This window comes from Bactrocera neohumeralis, chromosome 4 (genome assembly GCF_024586455.1).
Source record: "Bactrocera neohumeralis isolate Rockhampton chromosome 4, APGP_CSIRO_Bneo_wtdbg2-racon-allhic-juicebox.fasta_v2, whole genome shotgun sequence".
Lineage (NCBI taxonomy): Eukaryota > Metazoa > Arthropoda > Insecta > Diptera > Tephritidae > Bactrocera > Bactrocera neohumeralis.
The window spans coordinates 23,115,305-23,131,514 of NC_065921.1; the positions used below are offsets into that span (position 1 = coordinate 23,115,305).

At 35.7% G+C, this 16,210-nt stretch overlaps 1 protein-coding gene across 3 annotated transcripts in view; it reads left to right on the forward strand.

Moving 5' to 3' along the window:
* Positions 1-16,210, forward strand: part of LOC126757507 (gamma-1-syntrophin) — a 150,227-nt gene that overhangs the window by 42,828 nt on the left and 91,189 nt on the right. For 2 of the 3 annotated variants that reach the window (XM_050471476.1, XM_050471477.1), the window contains 2 exons: positions 12,983-13,355; positions 13,880-14,155. The gene's annotated coding sequence lies outside the window, so the exon portion shown is untranslated. Of the gene's footprint in view, positions 1-12,982; positions 13,590-13,879; positions 14,156-16,210 lie in introns of all 3 variants that reach the window. The other variant, XM_050471478.1, reaches the window with a different exon arrangement.

Sequence of the window (16,210 nt, forward strand, 5' to 3'; positions counted from 1 at the left end):
GGTGTGCACCGGTGACCGCATAATAATGACGGTGATGCATGCAAAAGCTCTAATATATGATTTTCGCAATATTATTCATATTTACAGTTATTCAGAGAAATTGTAATGAACTGCACTGTTGAGAGATCTAGCGATTTTAGTTTTTGAGTATGATCCAAGCTGAGAAATTGCGGTTCGGGGTTAAATTAATACTTTATTTAAGCCCAAGCTCTCATATTGCACTATTTTTTATGGCTTGATGACTTAAGAACTAACATAGTGTTAGAATTCCCAATTTTCTGTAAGAAGATATGGTTGTATAAAACAAACCTGCCGATTGAAAGTTCAATCCATTTGAACTGTCATTACATAGATTGCGCCATCTAGCGTTAAGCATTCTTACGAATAAAGCAAGAAGCATCCACGGAATATTCTGAATGAATATTTATGACCTTCCGAATCAGCACTTGTAAAATATTTCCAAGTGCAGGCAAAATAGTGCCCATCTCGTCAGAATCGGAAAGGACCTCTCTGAGCCGTTCGATACCAAACATGGTTTTAAACAAGGCGACTCACTATCAGGAAACTTCTTCAATCTTCTGCTGGAGAAAATAATACGAGCTGTAGATCGGAACAGAAAAGGTACGATGATATTGATATCATTGACCGCAACCGCGTGTTAGTTCTGCTTTCTACAGACTGGATAAGGAAGCGAATCAAATGGGTCTGGTAAGGAATGAGGGGGAGACGAAATATCTCCTGTCATCAAACAGTCGTCACACTCGCGACTTGGCGCCCGGTTAGAGAAATGTTCTGCGGAAGATTTATGGTCCTTTGCGCATTTGCAACGGCGAATATCGCAATCAATGGAACGATGAACTGTACGAGATATTCGACGACATTAATATAATTCAGCGAATTAAGAGACAGCGGCTCTCCATCTAAGTCATGTCGTTCAAATGGATGAAAACAATCCAGCTGTGAGAGTATTCGACGCAGTTTCCCCGTCAGGGAAGCAGAGGAAAAGGAGAAAAAGGACGATCTCCACTCTGTTGGAAAGACCGGGTAGAGAAGGACCTGTCTACAATTGGAATCACCAATTGGCGACAAACAGCGAAAAGGAGGAACGACTGCGTAAGCATTATGTACGAAGAAAAGAAGATGCTTGGTTTCCTTTATCTACCCTCCCCTTTGACGGATATGATTAAAAATCTTCAGAACTTTTATGACTCAGCAACTGCCGCCAAACAATAAAAACAATTATACCATTTTGTGTGGGTCTTGCTTTAGTCAAACCATTTGAGAAGTAAAATCCGCTTTTGACTAATAATACAAATAGTAGTTATCGCTCATACCATAGTCGATTAACTATATCATCTAAAAACGCAAATCCGCTGTGATGGCTCTAGAAATTCTGCAGTGAAAGATCTCCTTAGAATTATGAGCTGAACGGACTTTAAATCGGCCATAAAACAGTCGCTATGTTAATTTGTACTTGTCATGCGTATGGATGCTGAATCTCCAACTTTCAAACTACTAAATTGAAAGCTAAGAGGGGTAATGGAAAAGAAGGGCTTTTTGGATAAGCAGCTAATTTCACTTAGTATTTTGAATCTTTTAAAACCCAGTTCTTTTCTTTCGAATAGGGATTTGAAAACCGGTTAATTTTTTTTTCTGGGAATGATCAACATCCATCTACCCCTGTAGTCAGCACTCGGCAAATAAATAAATATTTCGTTTATAGTAAACGAAGTCACTGTGTGTTTACAAATACTTGTATACAAGTAGCTGCCTTTCAGCAATAAAAAGGCTTTGCCATCATATTCGCCGCTGATTATGCGCCTCTACGCCATTTTATGGTTTGACTGTTGTTGTGACAACGTCAGTCAGCCGACCACACTGGCTCGAGCTTCAAAACCGATGAGGGAATGAAATTTCAATGGCATGATCTGACACACACACATTTACAAGTACATACATACATCATTCAGTCAAATGCATCCATTTGTTGTTGTTGAAAAAATAAGTTTGTGGTTTTATTGCTTGTCGTGACGTGGTTTTTTAATTATGAATTATTAAAATTTGATGACAATTTCACGGAATTTGCGCAAATTAGTTAATTTTTAAAATACATGTATTTTCAAGTGGCAATTTCAACCAGAAAGCCAGTTGCAAACGAAACGAACGGCAATCGCCGTGTTCAACTGCATTATGTGGTGGCAACAATCAGTGTTGCAGTGAAACTTGTTTTTGCATTTCACTCATTTTGTTGCGGAAAAAATTAACACGTACGTGATTATTATAGCGACAATTGTCAATTGCATAACACATTCGTCTCTGTTTTGGATTTTTTGGTAATAAATTTTAATACGGATGCTATTGTTTGGAGCCATAGAGGTATAATTAATTCCAACAAGCGGCGGAATTCCCATAAATAAAAGTAAAATTATTTAAAATTCATATGATTATTTTGCTAAATTTTAAATCATTAGTTTTATTTGCACAAGATCACTTTCATTTCAAATCGAATAATTATTTGAATTTTTTCATTAGAGCTTATTCTATTGTGAGAACGTTTTCAAAAAAAAAATGTATCTTAAAAATTGTTAACCTTTTGATGTAAATGAAATTAATTCATATCTTAAAACATAATTCAATTTCAAGCAATGTTGAAACATTGCCAAAACTTTCTTTTCGAGAATTTTCGTTTGTGAATATTCTCCTCGTTTCTAAGAAAAAATGATAATGTGAACGTAGAGTCTGGTTGTCTCAAATTAGTATCGTGTTCCTTATCTTATTATTAAGGTCCTGTAACGCTGAAAAGCTAAAGTATTAGAGCAAATTGTCCTTCTAGAGAGCCCGCTTCCATGTTAAGATCTATATTCATATATGATATATTAAGAAATGGTATCAAAAAAGGTTATTTTTAAAATTTGTTTGCAAAACTTTCTTTACTTAGAAAAAATTACAAATTTTTTTTTGAAAAACCTCAACATTTCTTAAGAAATAAACTTCCAAGGGCCTTTATCGATACGATTAGAGTTACTGTACATGTTTATCGAAATTTTAAAACATTATACTTGGATGATCATTGATTTTGACTGAGGACACGCTGTTCCGTACTGCCTCAACTGCAGGAGAATGCAACAGATTTTTTCGATATTTCAATAGTCCTGATGATGCTTATTAAGTACCTCTAATACTTTTATTTGGTTATTGGGAAATATGCAAGTTTTTCCTTGGCAAAACATATCATGTATTCAATAAAGAGACATTATCTCAATTTTTGCAGTCATCTCAATCCATCAGTTCCATATTATGGTTATCCGACCATGAGGCTAGTTTAAGCTGCTAGCTGAAAATGTGTGGGTCTATGTTACGTATGCCGTTGCACCAGAAGCAGCATACCCCGTGATATAAATATTTCATCAAAATTCTTTTTTATTTTCTTAAAGTTATTGAAGGTTGAAATTTAGAACACAATAAAATTGTAAAATTATTTTCTCATAAGCTACTGGAGATAAATCGATGAAATTTTGAGAAGTCAAAGAAAAATGTTCCTGCTACATTAAAAATAATTTTTCATGATCTATTTGTTTAAATAATAGTATTTTGCATAATTAAACTAATTAACATAATTAAACAATTGAAATTTTTCATACAAAAGCCTATACAGCCAGTTTCAAGCCTCGTTTAGTAAACACTTTTACCACATTTACCATTTTTTTTATTTCATTTCCATTGTAACTAGTTAACAGAAAATAAACCAACGAATAATTTGTTTTGCTTATTGAATTGTACGAAATAATTAATGCTGCTCTGCGAATAAATTGCAGAGAGTCTGGCTATTGTATAAGGTGATACGGTTTTTTGCGCATAAGCCTTTCTTTCCATTTACTTTGAACGACAAGAGCTATGGCTTCAGTCTTCACATGGTCAGAAAGTCTTTCCGTATGAGACTTTATATATTTTTTGATTGATGCAGCAACTGAATCAATCAGAAAGATCGCGTTCAAGATCGTGACTGGAACATGCCAAGGCGTATTGACAACGCATCTTAAGACTTTGTTTTGGAATCGCTAATGCACCAGTATCAGCTTCCTCTCTTCAACTATGTTGTTAAGACGCACAGCAAAAGTTTTTCCAAAAGCTTTGAAGTGTTGGCAGAAGAGATAAGCGCCGATACGAAGTAATGTCATGCGCTGGCTTAACAGGTTTATTGACCATAATCACCTCTGCAGTTTTCCAGTAGTTTTCCAGTAAATAGATACATATTGTATATTAATAATAGCGTTCATTATAGCAGTAATTTTACTTATAACGTTTTAAGGAAGCTGGTTTAGTATTTCGCTGGTAAAAAGGTCAAACCCAGCTTATAGTTTAGACTTCAGTTCTTTTATTTCTTCATAAACCTCATCGTTAGTTCTTAGAGGAATTTCGGTATAATTCGCGTAAATAGGAGGTTCCATTTCTGTTGCATTGGTCATATGGTTTAAAGAGACCTTCAAGGTATTCTAAAAAAACATTTGCTTTCTCTATATCGCTCTTGGTCTATGACTGATCTGCTTTTCTGATGGGATGATGCTGAGTTACGGGTCGAGAAAGTTTCTCTGTACACTCCCAAAGTGCATAATCATTCCTATGGTCATTGGATAAACTTTTCAGATAATTGCCGATAGTTATATTTTTAAATGCCTTTAAGACAACTTTTGTCAGATGGAGATCTTGTTTGTTGCCACTTTCGGCGCAATCGGCGTGTTTCTGTAACCATTTATTTAATTTCTTTGATATACTTATGACCTGCTGTGACGTTTCTTTTAATTGATGTACTACTCCAGGCCGCATATTGAATTGTGTTTGTCAAATTCATGATTTCTTTATCTAGCTCGCAATTACAACTTTTTTTGCGTGATTATTAACAATGGATAGCATTTCCTCAGAGTATTCCCAGTCACTGTTTTTATTTGCTAGCGTAAGTGGTGGTACCTTGATAACAACTCTTACGTGTAGTGTTGAATATATTGGTGCATGGACAGAAGTCATATCCAAACCGTTTTCTATGCACATATAATTTGAAGAGATATGTTTGGTAATGAAAAAATAATAGTAAACATTATACTTCACTCAGTCATTTTAAGAGCTTTCAATAACTCTCTGCCCTTTATGGTTATAAGCTTCGAGCCGAGTGAGTATGTTAAGCATTATAATCGCCACCCATAAAAAATCGGTTTTTATGGTTATTGATCAGTTCTACCACATGAGAAGAAGAGAGATGCAGGTCAGCCGCTAAACAGATTCGGAGATGGTACTTTAAATCAGTCCGGTTATACTACAATTTTAAAGGACCATGACTTTGTCTTGGGCAATCAGCTTTTTCGAACTGTAGATTGGATTTTACGATACGACCAGACGGCCTCGGCAGAGCCCCGATATAAACATTACTGAATATGTTTGGGCATTCATCTAAGATCAGAGGAAAATTTATAAAGACCAAAAACGTATTGGGACAATTGCTGAAAAATCCGAAATTTGGCCAAAATCGGAAATTTAAATTTTATTATACATTTTTGTTATTTATTATGCAAATATTAATATTATTTACAAATAGGTTTCTAAGGACCAAAATTAGCTAATCAGAATTATTTTTGTGCACCGCATACCTGAATAGAAGATTTTGCCGATAATGAGTTGTCACTCCTCGTGTGAACGAAGTCTTAGTAGGAGGTAAAATAGTTGTGGGCAGATATCAAAAAAACTCGTTTACGGTTTCAGGATAGAAAACCGAAACATCGTTCTCACCAAATGTGACTTTAGTTTATCGGGAATATTTTGGAGTCGGATTGATCTCAATGGCAACGAACTTGTTTAATAAATTCATTGGCTATATTTTCCCCATATTTTCACAACTCTCACCTCATAAGTAAATAACTTTCCATCGAAATTGGTACGAAGAAAACAACATCAAAAACCAACAACAACACAAGCCAAAAATTATGCACAGCAAAGTTAAATTAATTTTCACTAAACGTTAATTAAAGTGTAAATATATTGGCTTATGCCGACCTGAGCTTCTCATGGTGCTAATTAAAAGTTTTTGCTAAGAAAATAACGCATTACGCAACACAAATCCAATACATAAACAACAACAATGGAAAACAATAACAAGACGCAGGTAGTGAATTAATGCGAAATTGAATGAATAAGCGGAAAATGCGCTCAAGAACAACAACAACATTAACAAGGCGTTAAAACAACACAAAAACCGCAAACTGAGAATTGAGAAAAGCCGAACTACGCCAACGGAAGTAGGCAGTAATAGGCAGTGCATACACACACCACAACCACACTTGCATGAAAAAAAAACCAAAAACAACGGAAGTGAAGTTAATTAATGCGATCTCGTAAGATTTTCGGCAGCATTAGCGCGCCTACGAGTGTGTATTTTGGCTTCGAGTTGCGAGGTGTGAGGATTGCAAAGATTTGCAATTATTTACTTTACACATTACGACGGATAAATGCGAAAGTAATGAACTGCTGAGCAATAGTGTGAGTTTAATGGCAACAGCGTATGCTGGTAATAACTGAAATCGATCTTTGAATGCGGCGTTAATGAAATGTTGGTTTCTGCCGCGTATAATAGCCGCACGCGTGAGTGCATAGGTCAATAGCAGTGAATGATTGTGGTGTATTCGGTGCCTAAATGTATGCATTAGATAATGGAAATGTTTTTTTTTATTATATTAATCTAAGCAACCTACTTCTCGCAAACATATCCCACATACAGTTAACTAATGAGCCCATTTCGGACATGGGAGATTTAAATATTCTCAATGGACGCAAAATATTCGCATGCCCAGCAAATATAGTTGTTTGACGAACTTTTTCAACTCAATTTCCGCCACCGCGCGCCACAAAAGCGCTAGTACTCTGTATAGCTTATGCCTAACGCCTAAAACTATGCTATTAGGTGAAATGAAAAAAGTTTTTTCTTCGCAGCGAAAACTATGGAATTAGGTGAAAAAATTGCAGTCATTCAAAGGCAACCACACACATTTTTCTTTTCGGCCTTTTGGTAATCTACAAATGCACTGTAGCAAACACCTTCATTTATCTTTATTTGCGTACGAAAAGTTGGCCGTGCGTGGGGCTGAGGCGCGAGTGTTGAGGTGTTATTTATGTTGCAAAGTTTCTTGAGACGCATGCACATGGAAAATAAACGGAAACCTGCTAAATTATCGATAAGGTTGGGTATAATGTTATCTATAAAACCAAAAGAGCTTATGCAAAGCTGTGGAGGGTATGAAAGCTATGCGGTTAATAAATTCACTAATGTCGGCATTAGTTTTGTGGCTGTTGTAGGTTTATGTAAATTGCCACTTCCTCTTTGCTGTTTACTTATTCAATTTTTAGCTTCATAATTTACCTTTTTTATTACTAAAGCGTAGCATGCCTTTTGGCGCAAGCATTATTTTTGGTATGCAAATACACCTTACTTGTTTATTTAACAAAAAATATATTTTGCTTTTCACGAAATTTTGAAATTCTGCAACATATCTTTTGTTTGTCTTTTTAATCAGCAATTTTCCTTCGATTTTCTTTCCTTCTCCTTTTTTTCAAACATATTTAGAACCTACCAACTTTCTATTTACAATATTTTCAAAATAATTCAACACATAAAAAAGTTTTGTTTATCAAGCATTTTTGTTGTGAAATTTCACGAACAACTGAAATCAAAGAATCGAAAAGGCAAATGCCAATCCTCAGGCTAAAGTAAAATTATGACTACTTTGCATATTTTTGGGTGCCAACAAATTGAGCAAAGTAAAAGTTTCCCGCTCTTATTGCCAATGTTGAAATTTACGGGCATTAATAACAGCCACAAAACCAACCAACGGTTGCGCGCCTAAAAGCGCGTAATGATAACGCGCATTACTCTACATCGTTCTTGTTGACTTAAAGAGAATTATTGACTTTGAAATCAATGCGATTTGTAGACGAAAAATTTGTTGTTGAGTTGCAAATGCCATTGGTGTAGCTTACTCGGTACGAAATTATTGCAATATTTGTTTATTGCGGCTAAAAGTATGCAAAACTTTTTTGTGTTCTGCTAATGCCGAAAAAGCAAACTTTTATGTAGGAGCATAAAAGAAAGTAATGCCAAGTACAAGTATAATAATGCTCAAAGGCTGCAAATAGTTTTTTTAAAGAAACAATGGAAATTTTTCGTGTATTATGAGCGCTATTAGAGGTCAAAGAATGGATTTCGTGGAATATATGAACAAAAGCAAGTTTTGCTTCGAAATTTTGTTAATCTTTCATGATTTTCTCCTTCTGTTAGTCGCCGCATCTTTTCGTAAAATTTTCGAGCATTGCTGTCTTCTCGCTTGTCATACCTTCGTACTCTTCAACTCTCGGTATGTAACCCATCCCGCACATGTCGCCGTCGACTGTAACGTTGCGTGCAAAGTAATCAGTTTTCTCTCCACTGAACACAGCACTCCTCATCGTTTCAACTGTTCTTTTGACTTTTCCGAAAACTTATGGTTTCATTTGTAGATGTAAGTAAGGAGCTTGAGATACCGTCCTACATTTCCTTTATACCGAATTGCTGATAAGTGCTCTCAGAAAGCAGGGGTGCAAGTCGAGCATAAAATGTTCGGCTATCTGTTGTGATTGCAGCTTCTCCACTTCGTACCTTCTTTATGATTGTTGACCTACATATTTTGCTGCATATAGGCGGCTACCTATCTTGGCTTCAACAAGATAGTGATCCGAGTTAATGTTTGACCTCAAAGCATACGCATCTCTAAAACACTGGCAACAGCCAGGTAGCTTGATGAATTTTCCTATGCGGGTCTCTCATCCGAGGCTGTTTTTTTATTTTCATTGGGGGCTAGGCGTGCAGTATAGAGATTTATATATCGAGCCGCTTATTTCAAAACCGTCTCCCGTTCACCGACGTACCTTTGGTGAACTTACGCTGCAATTGGACTTCAGTGAACCCTTAAACCGAATATTTCCGAGTGACTCCGCTGAATCTTCCTCTCTTTTAGCCGTCCATGTGAGGTTGAGCAGCGAGGACGCAAGAGCAGGAATTGGGTATAGCTCTACGACTGTATCTGCTTACCAAAAGGCATGATGATACCCCATAAATAAATAAATAAATAACTACACCCCTATACCCCATTACAACCCATGACCCTAATGATACTGTATACTTTCTGGCATTTGAGTTTACCAATCAATGTTTATTAACTACCTATATTATAAAAATATGGTTCTAAAGTCCAGTGATGGAAGAATTCAGTGAAGTTTGCTTGATTTTATTATTACTGCATACATACAGGCGTGTAACCCTATGCATTAATTTTATTGACTATTAAGACTTATTTAAAATTTTTTGTAAAAAGTTTTAAATCAGAAATTTATGCGGATATCAGAAATTGTTTTTGGTTAAATATCTTCTACAAAATTGAAGTTTTAATAACCTAAATATAGATTGTACATATTGTCATATAAAAGCGTAGTCAAATATGACATACTCCGTTTTTCTTATACCGTCCGACAAACTCAAATAACTGTTAATTGGTCTTTTCGCCACCCGAAACTCTAATAAAATCTCTTCCTTTTTCTTCAGTTTTTAGTTAAATAATACATAATTTAATGACCTTTCTAGTACAAACAGCTACAGTGAATAACCTACTGCCAAAAATTAACATTATTAGAATTATTCCTATAAGAATGGTGAGCCATCTGTGGGTACACAATCATCAGGTGCTTAACATCACTACATAACAACTAAAGCACAAAAGCTCAATTGCAAACACTTTGAAAATCACTTGAACAACAGGTATAAGCTTCAAGGAAACTTTTCTTGTCGGAGTTTTTTGGGAAATGAACTTAACGGTAAACATAAGCCAAAACTTGTTGATGTTTGATAACCTATCATTGTGCTTTTTTGTGCAAGAGTTTCAAAAAATTCGCCATATAAAACTGTGCGGTATCCAGGCTATTGTGGTTTTTCTTGCTACCAAAAGAGAAATGATATTGTGTCTTTGATAACTGCCGTTTCTTAAAGTAAGGCGTGTTAAAGTAGAATTTTACTAACTAACATTATTGCGTAAATAAAATACTTAAGTTTCGTGGTTGTTGGCCCCGCTTACAGCACCAAGAGAATTCTTTGGCTTCTCAATAAATTATCTGATACTTAAAAACTCCTAGGCCTTTCCTGTATTTAATTTGAATGTTATTAAGGAATTATATATTTTAAAAGAAAGCACACAATCGGTTTAAGATTTGACACTCTCAGGGATAATGATCTACTATAACACTTCGCCAAATTTTGCTCTCCACTCTGTTGATTCCATCTGCACCGGGTTTTAAACAAAACTCAAAACTAGCGAGTAATTTTAACACAAATAATTATTATAACTTTAAAAAAAAGTTTTTCTTTGTATTTATTGCCTATTATTTTTGCCCCTACTCCTATTAGATGATTAATCCAAAGTCCGGGACGACTAATACTGATGTAATTTTATTCGACTTTAACCACAAAATCTAAGCTGATGAACTTCCTAGATGATACACGCCTGAATTCAAAATCCTCAATATTTTTCTCAAAGGCAGGGTCAATTCGTATTAAACTTTCTTTTAAGAAAGAGTTGAAATCTCTTTTCAAAACTCAATGTTGTATTATAACAGGTTTTCCAAAAAGAGCGCTGCAAAACGGTTTGGGATATCAATGAAGTTCTTTATTCCTGTAAAAGTATATTCGATGCCACTTTGCCGATTTCTTTTGCATGGCCACCACGAGCACCCTTGCAAAAGTCCACACGTTGAACTCAATTTTTGAAAATTTTCTGGCATAAATTGGCCGATACTGCTGCAATTTCACGTTCGATATTCATACGAAATTTACAAATCGTCGCTGGCTTGTTGGCATACACCATAGACTTGACGTAGCTCCACAGGAAAAGTCTAATGGCGTCAAATAACACGACCGAAACGTCCAATTGACTAGGTCATTTCGTGAGATAACACGTTCACCAAACTTGGTTTTCAATAAATCGATTGTCATTCGCTGTGGCGCCGTGGTGTTAGAGCCACATATTGTCCAAGTCCATTTCAACCGATTCCGGCCAAAAATATTCGATTATTATTGAGCGGTAGCTATTCTCATTCAAAGTAACGTCTAGGTCTTGATCATCACGGAAGAAGTACGGCTCAATGACGTCGCCGGCCCATATACCGCACCAAACCGTAATTTTTTTTTGTCGCTCAGCCCAATTCACGAACATACGACGATTCTGGTGGTTAAGTGGCTTCAGTTATTGCGTCAATTTGATCTTGTAAGGATGTAAGCCAAGATCTTTTCACAAAATTCGCCACAACGAGGTCACAGTGATGCCCAACGGTTGACAGCGACGTGTGAGAGACTGATTTGAGATGCAATTACTCTAGAAAATCTCGAAAAAGTTGAATAATAGTGTGTCTCATAACTCGTTGCTGGAATAGTCGGAATCAAACCATCATTCGTTAGTTAATCGCTTTACCAAGGTAACGCTGGCAAGGTTTACGAAATTTCAATTTTTCACCCTTCGGGAAAAACTCGATAACTTTGTTATTGTAAAATAAAAAATATTAACATATTTGAAAAAAAAAATAAACTCTCCGGTATTATCTCGTAAATTATAATTATTTCTATAACAGGATACAAAATTTCAGTAGCTGCAGTAGTTTTGAAGTTATGAGGAGTTCGAAACTGTGATTTTTGCGTAAAACGTTTTCATGTTTTGAAGTATGATATAAAACGTTCATGAGCCAGGTATATAGTATATTGCAATTGCTATAGCTTCGTGAACTTTTCCAGGTTCGAATTGAAATTCGTTTAAGATATATTCTACAAAAATATCAAGCGCAAATCCAACATTATCCACAAGAAGAATGTAAGGTGTCATCAATATTAATGAAATTGGAATGATTTTGGATATGAAACACGTTCCTGCTTTACTCGTCCCGATAAAGCTGAATTTTCTTCAAAAAGAGTATCATAAACAGGACTCTTTGGACAACCTTGATTATGGGAATTCCGATCCCATATTCATGGAGAGCATTATAACTGTCTATGAGACATGGGTTTATGAGTTTGACATTCAAATAAGTCAACAATCATCGGAATGGAGGAAAAAAAACGAGACGAAAACAAAAAACCACGCCAAAACCGCTCAAAAACTAAGGTGATGCTGATTTTTTTTGCAATATTCGTAGTTTGGTGCATCATAAATTTGTTCCGGAGGGATAGACAGTCAAAAAGGAGTTCTATTTGGCCGTATTGAGATGTTTGCGTAAGAACTTCCTTCGAAAACGGCCGGAATTGTGGAAGAACAGTTCAAGGATTTTACGCGATGATAATGCACCTACGCAACGAGTCACCAGATTTGGCTTCATGTGATTTTTTCTTGTTCCCCAAGCTAAAATTACGCTCCGGAACCCGCTTTCATCGATCGAAGAGATAAAACAAAATTCACTGAAGGAGCTGAAAAGGTGCTTATGAAAAGTGTTTCGAGGACTGGAAAAATCATTGACGTAAGTGTATTACATCTGGTTGGGATTACTTTGAAGGCGACAAAATAAATATTAATGAATTATTAACTTTGATTGGGTACTTTTTTGTCACAATGTATATTATATTTATAAAAAACTATTTGGGAAAAATCTAAAATTTATACTTTTTATGAATATGGGAATATATTTTATATAAATATATAAAAAAGTATAAACAATTATTTTTCAAATCATTATTTGTGACGCATATCTTTTAATTTTCATATACACCTTTATTTTCTAATATTTAAGGAATACTCTGGATTTCTCTATTATATAATAGTCGATTTCCATTTGAGCTGTTTTCGACTTATTATAATATTTGCCCTTTTTATTCAATTCTAATTCAATTATTTTTCACTCTTCTCTACTCTCTCATTTTTCTACTTTCTATATTTAGCTACACTGTGGCAACACCAGCTTGCTTCGCTCACAGATGGTTGCTGTGTTTGCCCAACTGGTCGTCCCCAGCAAACATGTCGTGAATTGCGCGAGAGAATGTTGTGCGAGGCCAAGACAGCGCGTGAAAATATTCTACAGTTGCAGTTGTTGGAAGGAAAAAAGTTTAAGGAAACAAGAAAATATTTGCAAAATTCATGAGTTCAAGTGAATTAAACTTCAATGAAATGAAGGCAATTTTATAATTTTACAAAGCAGTGTTTAAAAAGTGTGAGAATTAGCAGGAATCTTATGTTATGTGCGAGTTTATGTTATTACGCCAAGGAATCGCATAAAATGTGACCCAATTTGTTGTGTGTGCGTGTGTTGTGAAGGTAAGAGGAAATGATAGTGGAAATAGTGGAAATTTAAGTGGAAGTAAGCGCAAATTATTTTTAAAAACAAGCAAGTGCTTTTGAAAATTGATTGCGAATAAAAATTAAAAGTGAAATGAAAGAAAGAAAATAATAAAAAATTAAACGTTGAAAAATTTAAATAAAAGTAATAAATAAATATTTTTGCACGCTCAATTGGCTCCGCTTGCATGCAACACAGCCTTACCCATTAAAGTAACAAATACAGAGGCAGATATATTAGTATAGATCCATTAAATGTGCGTGTAGATGTGTGCTCATGTGTTTTCGCGTTCAGTTGTGCAAAATAAGCGGCAAATACAACATGCAAAACCGCCTAAAAGTGAGCTAAAAATGTGTTGTGTATATTGTGTTCATGCGTGTGTGTGTTTGAATTTGCCAATTTTCATGTGTTACTCCTCATTCTTCACCATTTCCTTTCCATTTTATTTTTATCACATAATTTTCCCAAATGTTTCAAAACAATATCCTTACCATTCTGACAGCTGATTGTGCGAGCGCATCAACCACAACAACAACAGCAACATAACGAATGAACATAGGAAACATAAAAGACAATTGAGAGAGTAAACGCTATAGCGTGAGTGTAAAGCTACCCAAGAGCGCTATCAAAGTAACACGAGCGTACTCGTCGAGTGGGCTGTGCCACTGACAGCCAGCAATAACAGTAACAAACGACAACAAAACACGGTATATTTTCAATAGCAGCCTAGCCTCTGACGGCTGTATTATTTCGCGTCCTTCATTTATTTACGCCAGTGGTAAGTACAAGTAAAAATGTTTGCTCGTTTCTCATATTCTTTGGTTTCGCCTATGTATTTATGGGCGTCCGCAAGAAGTGCGCGTCGAAATTTCGCATATTCCTTTAATCATAAAAATTAAGCAAAACATTTGGGTGTTTATGTAGAAGTGTATGTGTGTGCTGGAAATACTTTTGAAATGGGTATGTGTAATGTATTGCCGGTAGGTGTTCGCTGCTATCCCTTTTTTTTCATTGTCTCCGCGTTGACATTTAAATTATGGTTATGTTAATTAAGAAATTCATTAAAATGTTTCGTAAAGTTTACGCATAAAAAGCTTATAACAAATTCAAATACAATTTCTTATGAATTTCACAGTATGTAACTCATATTGCGTTCTGCGCTTATGATTTGTACTATTACTATCTGATATTCTCAGAATATTTATGATTTATACATTATAACTATTGAGAACTTTATATATGAATGAAATTTTTATCTAAGGGATATTTCAAAAATTTCCGTTTCTGAGTGCGAAGTAGTGCAACATTAGAAGCTCGAAGCAATTTTAGCACAATGTTAGTATTGGCCGCATTGGCACTTGACCACCAACTCAATTTCTGCTTTTCGTAAAACCATCAAAACTACAAGGTGTGTTCCAAAGTAAACAGGAATCTAGCGCCCCCTGGTGGCGCCATCTATATGTCGACTGATGCGTTAGAATCTGCTATCTATATCGATTGTCCAGTGAGAATTTCATGACATTTCATTAATTGGAAGTGAAGTTATTGCGTTTTAAGTGTCAGTATGTTTGTGTTATCGGTGCAAAAATGAGCTTCGAACAAAGAGCCAACATTAAATTTTTGTTTAAAATTGGTAAAAATTTTACCGAAACAAGTTTATGGCGATGATTGCCTATCCCGTAGCAGAGTGCTCGAGTGGTTTCAACGTTTTCAAAGTGGTCGTGAGGCCATGAATGACGATCAACATGTGGGTCAATCAAAATTCGTGTGCGTGAATTCATCAAAAATCAGCCGAAATCATCATTGAAATTCATGGAAATTTAATTGAACATCTCCAAAATATGGAGTTATCGCATTTTGACCGAACATTTGGGCTTACGAAAGGTGTATGCCCGGTTTGCTTCGCACAAATTGACTGACAACCAAAAATTGCTCAGAATCCGTCTCATCGATCACCGCTTGTGACCGATTATTTGACCAAAAATCACATTTTAACCATTAACCACTCCCCGTATCTACCTAATATGGCACCGTGCGACCTCTTCCTTTTCAGAAAAATGCGTTTGCCCATGAAAGGAAAGCGTTATGCAGACGTAGAGACCATTCAAAAGGCTTGCACCGGCATACTGACGGTCACGAGCTAAAACACTCGTTCGAATTTGTTTTGCCGAAAAACCATTTGCTCTGTTTTTTTTTTAAGTCCTGTTTACTTTGGAACGCACCTTGTATGATCAAAACAGTACACCTCTGCCTGCAGTTATACATTTGGACAAAAAAGCCCCCGGAAATTGTAAATAAAGCGCAAAATATTTAATTATTCTCAATATTTATTTTGTTGCCTTCCAAGTAACCCCATCAGATGTAAAACACTTATGCCAACGACTTCTCCAGTCCTCGAAACACTTTTCATTAACATTTTTTGGGAGGTCTTTCAGCTCTTTAAGCGAATTTTGTTTCAATTTTTGTTTGAAGAGGTCGAAGGTAGTCCAGGTCCTTCGCAACGATTCCGCTCACGAAATTTGGTTAGAAATACGTTTTGTGGGCGTGGCAGTGGTCCTATTACGCCCATCTACGAAGTCGTCCTCACTCTTTGTGACATGTGAACCAAGTTTCATTAGATGTATTAGTTATTACTGAAGTTATCGCTTACACCGACGGAGAAATAGACGGTCTCTTGAATTTCCATTCGTCTCATTCTCCTGCTCATTTGTGTGAATAAAACTATTATACTTTCTAGCAACATGTCGCAAGAGTATAAAAACTAATTGGCACCTGTCACACCTACATTTTGAAAATGGAGGAAAATGCTTTTGGTTAGAAGGTGACATTCTAA